This window comes from Salvia hispanica, unplaced genomic scaffold, assembly GCF_023119035.1.
Source record: "Salvia hispanica cultivar TCC Black 2014 unplaced genomic scaffold, UniMelb_Shisp_WGS_1.0 HiC_scaffold_828, whole genome shotgun sequence".
NCBI classification, from domain to species: Eukaryota; Viridiplantae; Streptophyta; class Magnoliopsida; order Lamiales; family Lamiaceae; genus Salvia; species Salvia hispanica.
This window is the reverse complement of record NW_025952608.1, coordinates 73,035-79,505: the sequence shown is the minus strand read 5'-3', so window position 1 is coordinate 79,505 and position 6,471 is coordinate 73,035. Positions and strand designations below refer to the sequence as shown.

Sequence of the window (6,471 nt, the reverse complement as noted above, 5' to 3'; positions counted from 1 at the left end):
CCGATCGGGCCTCCCCAATGGCGGCTAGCCGATCGGCTAGCTGCAGACAGCGATCGGCGAGCCCACTTTCCCGCCGTTTGGGGCAACGAATGTTGGGTACCGATCAGCGGACGAACCCGGGTAAGCCGGTCGCACCGACCATTCGGATGCTCTCATAAGAAGAACAATAAAAGCGAATACCTCAACTTCAGTTTTTCGTAAAACTGAATCCTTGTGCCATCAGTCGTCCATCACAAATACTCCGTACTATAAAGAACCAAATGTGGTAAAGAAAAACATAGCAAACTAGACTATGAAAAAACCAACGAAATAAATGAAAAATAGAAAGAAATCTTATCATCTAAAGTTAAAACAGACACTAAAAAGAGAGAACATATGCAAGTGTTACTACTAAAATTTCATTCGAGATTTAGATACCAGAAAAAAGAAGAAAAGTATAATCACAGAAAAACAGAACAAGGAATTGAATAAGAGCATGGCATAATTACTTAACAAGCCTGCATCTTGATCTCATTTTTGCCACAACCCAGTATTGAAATTGAGCAATGAAACATTATTCACAGTTGATGGAAGAAAATCGAGTGGATTATTCCACTGTTTGTTGTTCCTTCTCCCTCAGCCCACCTCATCCTCACATCTTCAAGATCCAACCCATCAATGTGTTCCATCATCAACCCTGGCTGTGATTTGCATTCACCAGCCCTTGGTACCCTGGTCTGTAGTCCACAAGCCCACCCGTGTAGTTTGTCCACCGCTTGTAACTTAGGCTCACGTTATGCATCTTTTTATGTTGTTCAGGACTCCACCTTCTGATCCCGACAAGAACACCACAGAAGTTGCAGTGATGTTTATGAACCGCAGGCTGGAAATGGAGCCAGCTGTCGAGCTGCTGTCTCTCGGGCAAGTTGTGATGTAAATAGGTTCTGCTTTTTCCCCACCATAGTTCATCGTAGTACCTTGTGCTGATATTGATGTTCGAAAATGTAATGTCGCTAACATTTCCTTCATCACCACAAACATCAAGACTGGGTTTCGACACTTACACAAAAAAGACTATCTAAACAAAAAACTACTTGATAGAGTACGCTTTTTTCAAACACAAATGTATCCAAAAGTTTTTTTAAAAAAAAGGCTAAATGGAATAAAATGTGAACAAGATATCTGTACCTCCATCTGTATCGAGAGCGAGCCCTCTGTGGGATTCAAAATGGTTATTTTTAAAAAAAACCTCTGAAAGCATACCAACTGGCACTTCCGAGTTTAGGCTGAGGACTTGGTTCTAATCCAGCTGTTGGTTGCAGTGAGATTGTGGAGGGGCTATTATATGCTTGGGACATATAGCATCATCTCCTGTGTCTATGGTGCATCGTGTTATCAATGTATTGTTCGAGTCCTCAATGTCTATGCCATCGTTGTTAGGTGGAAGTCCCAGATGGAAGTGTCGGGAGAGTTTTTGAACAACAATATGCAGGCTACAACGATAGGAACAACAAAGATTTATTTGAAATCAGGTTAAGCAAGCAGAGTAGCATCAACAACAGCTCGACCAACCTCATTTTTTGATGGAAGTGAGCTCAAACACAGAACTGGTTCATATTCATTGAGTTTTTGCCAATGTTCATTTTTTTTATCATTTATCAAGGGCAATTAGAGATTTCAAAAAAAAAACTTATCAAAAAGAAGCAGCTCTCTCTCTCCTAGGGTTCATCTAAAAGATAAAAAAATTTTCTCATTTGAGGTTCTAATTCACATATGTAATTCAGCAATTGAGTTTGATTATCGAAAAAGAAGCAGCCTTCTATCAATTGAAGATCTATAACAAAAAAACACATAAAAATTTGGGAAGCAAGAAAAAACGCAACGTACCACCAATAAGCAGGCTGATTGAAGCTGACATTCCAGATCCTGACATTTTTGCAATCAATAAACCCTACCAATCGCGGGCGGCACTCATCGCCGAGCACGCGCCAGGGATTCCAGCTCACCCACATTCTTCCCTCATCGAATTCGTCACGAACTCCAAACCCTGGCCGTTGATCTCCCCGCCGCCAGTGATCCCCACGTCCGACGCATTCTCCGCCAGCACCACGTACCACTTCTCCGCTTCTCAGGGTAGTCCTGCAGCCTGGTGCCGCCGAGGACGGTGGCGTTCGTAGATACGTCCAGCACGACGCCGGATTTCAGGTAGAGCGTCGCCGTCAGGTAATTTCCCGGCGGGAAGTTGACCTGGCAGGTGCGGAGATGGCGGGCGGCGGAGGAGGCGCAGTCGTCGATGGCGGTTTGGGATCGCAACGGTGTCGTAGCGGCGCCCCGGCCTGTGGCGCTAAGTCAGCGACGGAGACAGAGAGAGCGTCGCCGCGGCGTTGGAGGATGGAGAGGCGTGACGTGGCGGATAGTGATTGGAGGAGAGTGAGAGCTATGATAAGATTAAAAGTGGTGATTGGATTCATGATTAAGAGTGAGGAAAATTTTACTGATTTTCTGGCAAAATTTCATAAATCCTTAGCTATTTTATTTTATTTCAACATTATAATAATTTTGGGATTATTCATAATAGGACACATAAGTATTTACAGAGGCCCTTTAAAAATTTTCTGCCAATTTTTTTATGTTATCGCAAGTTGATACTGATACATCATTATCCATGTAGCATAAATCTTGCAAGCAAGTCCAACCTCAACAAACAAGTAAAATATCTTTCTCCTAACTAACTTAAACTATTTCACGCCTCCGTCAACAAAAAATATTTTCAGACCGAAACACAGCTTTAACGTAAAATTTAGTAAAGCAGGTATTTTGCTAAAAAAGGATTATTGGGTGAAAATGAAGCATTCTTGGCGCTTTGTCTGGTTTACCAGAATTCATGGAGGAGTAGCTAGTAACTAGTATCTTAAGTAGAGAATTTGCAGTAGCAATGAAGTTAGAGGTGTAAGCTTATTTGGACCAGACAGATTGACGAAGCTCATCACAATGCCACAACTGTTGGAGCTGTAATTTTCTGGTCCCTCGAGTTGTCCCTTGGTGCATAACACACCGTTGTAGCTGGTATCTTTTGAAGATTCATTCTACATGTTAAAAAATTTAAGATTTGGCATGAAAATTAGATCAAATGTAGACCACTTACAGAGAGACCATACTCTTCAACCACGTTACTTAAAGGAAGAGAAAGCACAGCAGGTATTTAAGTATCAATCCTAGCTCGGGAAGAAGAAAGCGCAACGTTGTTTGCCTAACAGGGACCTATAACGAACCCATTTGGAAAGGCCGAAGAGATTTAACACAAGACAAGAATTAAGAACCAATCTCTTTTTCTTTATGCAATTATCGATAATTATGTAAACAAACAATCTACAAGCCAAAATCATAATAAACCCATCATTAGCAAGAGGCTCTCATAGTCAAGTAAAGCGCGTTCGATTGCTTACGACTAATTATCATAAGATAATCCATCTGTGATTAAATCTGTAGATTATTATAATTAGAGAATGTGGTTATACCGCTTATCACATAATTATCCATCTAAAGATTGACATGCTAAATTCAATCTCATTAACCAAACACGATACATACACAAGAAAACAATATTAAATGAATTTTACTCTATACAGAGTGGAATTTACCTCTCAGCATTTCCTCTCCATTGCTAGCGCATTGTTAACAAAAATTGTAAAATAAAATAAAACAAAGAAAAGGATAATTTAATTAAATAATACTATTACTGGATAATGAGATAATACTAATAATAGAATAAATTTTTATTAAAACAAAGTTGAAAATATAATTGAACTACAGTAATTTCATGAACAAATTGAAAATTTCACGGCCAAAATTCTCAAAGTAAATGAAAATAGGAAAAATTCCATGTTTGATAGACTATTTTTCTACACTTTTAATTGTGCGTATTGAATTGTAGTACTATATACTCCTCGTCCTATTAAATGTAACGTTTTTTTTCGGTTGTCCCACTAAAACGAAACGTTTCCTAAAACTAAAACATCACTCTCTCTACTTTTCCCTCTCTTACTTTACTCTCTTTCATTAACTCACAAAACAACACTGCATAAAATCAGCCGGAAAACCAAAAGTTTCATATTTATCGACGGAGGGAGTATATTCCATCAGCAAAAACATACCTCCTCCTCCGTCTAAAAGATTCTTATTTGTAGATGACACAAATTTATGAGAAATTGATAAAATAAGAGAAGAAGAATAGAAAAAGTGAATATAGTAAGAGAAATATGAGAAAAAGTGAGTATAGTAAGAGAAATGTGAAAAAAAAATGGTGGTATGAGAGTACAAAAGTAAGCAAAGTATGGAAAGAAACTTTCCATTTATAGAAATGGATTTATTATTTGGACATCCTAAAATTGCAAATTGAGATTATTTTTCATGGATAGGTAGTATTTTCACCTATAATATCATGTCTTTGAAGAATAATACTTTCCCCGTCCAAGATAAGTGCCACAAAACTTTTACACAGATTTAAGAAAATGGAGTTTTGTTAGTAAAGTGGAAAATGAATAAAGTAAGAGAATTAATAAAGTGCAGAGAAAAGTAGGAGAGAGGTAAAAAAAAGGAAATGAGTCAACTATCTTGGGACGTCCAAAAAGGAATATGAGTCCTTATTTTGAGCCCGGGGGGAGTAGAATTTTTTTAAATGACATGAATTTTAATACCAATTAATAAATTAAGGATTTGGGTGGTAGCTTGAAAAGTACTAATTTTCATGGAAGTGGGAGATAGTAGCTTTCCTCCTGCATGTAAAAGCAAAGGGTGTTTGTACAAGGGAAAAACGAGGCATCTCGATACCCCCTTCAAACTTGTTTGAGTTACAATGAATACATAGATAGAAGTATACGGGAGTGAGAACCCACTTAGATTTTACCAAGTGATGAAATTATTTTCAAGGCAGCAAACAATAGATACGAAGGTGAAAAAGCTATTTCGACTTATTTCGTAACTACCAACCGCCCCTAAGAGCATCTCCAATAGCGGCTAACCCACCGGCTAGCGACGTGTCGCTTGGCTAGCCGAATCATTGGAATCGGCCAGCGCAATTTGGCGAGAGAATAGGCAGCGCACGCCGATGTACGTGCGCCGCCGATGTTGGCGTCGTCGCAGCGATCGCCAACGCTATTTTATTATTTTTTTAAATTTTTTTTTGAAAAACTATATATACGCGATTTTAGTTTCATTTTCATTTGCACCATTTGTTTTAACGAGTTTTCTCTCTCTAAATTTCTGTACAAGAGCAACATCGAGCGATATAAGCTGGTAAGAAGGGTGGTAGTGGTGGGGATGCCGAGGAGTACGAACGGCGGATGAACGCGGCTATGGAGGCCTACATGAACCGCGAGATAGAGCGGTACATGCGAAGGGTCGAAAAACAGGCGGTACTCGCCCTCCACCCGTTGTCCACCGCGCGGTGATTGATCGGGATCACGTGAGCTGCACATCGCGGCTATATGACGACTACTCGCTCCGGACCCGCGGTTTCCCGCAAACATGTTCAGCGGCGTTTAGAATGCGCAGGAGTTGTTTATGCGTATCGTTGACGCTTGATCGTCGATATTTGTATTTCCGCTCGTGCACGATGCGGCGTAGACTGGCCACACCCCTATTCAAAAGTACATGGCGGCAATCGGCAGCTTGGCCTACGGAGGCGCGACATGTGGGATGAGTACCTCCACATCGGTGAGTCGACGCTGGAATGTCCGATGTATTTGTCGTGGGTGATTGAAATATTCCGTGATCAGACCTTCAAGCCCTACCCCCAAGATTGTCGATCTGATGCAGATGCACGGGAGCAGCATGGTTCCCGGGATGTTAGCGCATAGATTGTATGCATTGGGAGTGGAAGAACTGTCCGACTGCTGGAAGGGGGCCTACACGACCGGCTACAAGGGAAAGAATCCCACGATGATCCTCGAGGTCGTAGCTGATTACCGACTACGGATCCGGCATGCATATTTTGGGTAGCTGGTCGATAACGAGCTCAACGTCCTCAACTCGTCGCCCTCTTCAACGAGCGTGTCGTGGCATCGGTCCGGACGTCTCATTTGTGGCCAACGGCAACCGACATGATATGGGCTACTACTTGCGGATGAGATATACCTTAGGTGGCCCTTTTGTGAAGACGATCGTGCACGCAAATGATGACAGGAAGGCCTACTTTGCGGAACGCAGAGTCGGTGCGCAAGAACGTGGAGCGCGATTTGGTGTGCTCCAGCTCGATGGGCATCAATCAAGGGTCCAACGCGTTTGTGGGATGTCGGCTGCATTGGTGATATAATGTACGCATGCATTATCTTGCACAACATGATTGTCGAAGACAAAGACGTACAACCGACTAATCGGGCCAATGACGATGAAGCCGGTCCAAGCCACGTAATGGTCACCCCTAATGTACGACGTGGGGTACTTCACGATGAAGCCGGCCGCTTCAGCATGCGACATGCGCTCAAGTGAATG

General features: G+C 41.6%; 1 pseudogene; it reads right to left on the bottom strand.

The window, feature by feature from the left end:
- Positions 1 to 437: 437 nt before the first annotated feature.
- LOC125200157 lies at positions 438 to 2,512 on the bottom strand (annotated as a pseudogene).
- Between the last annotated feature and the right edge of the window lie 3,959 nt (positions 2,513 to 6,471).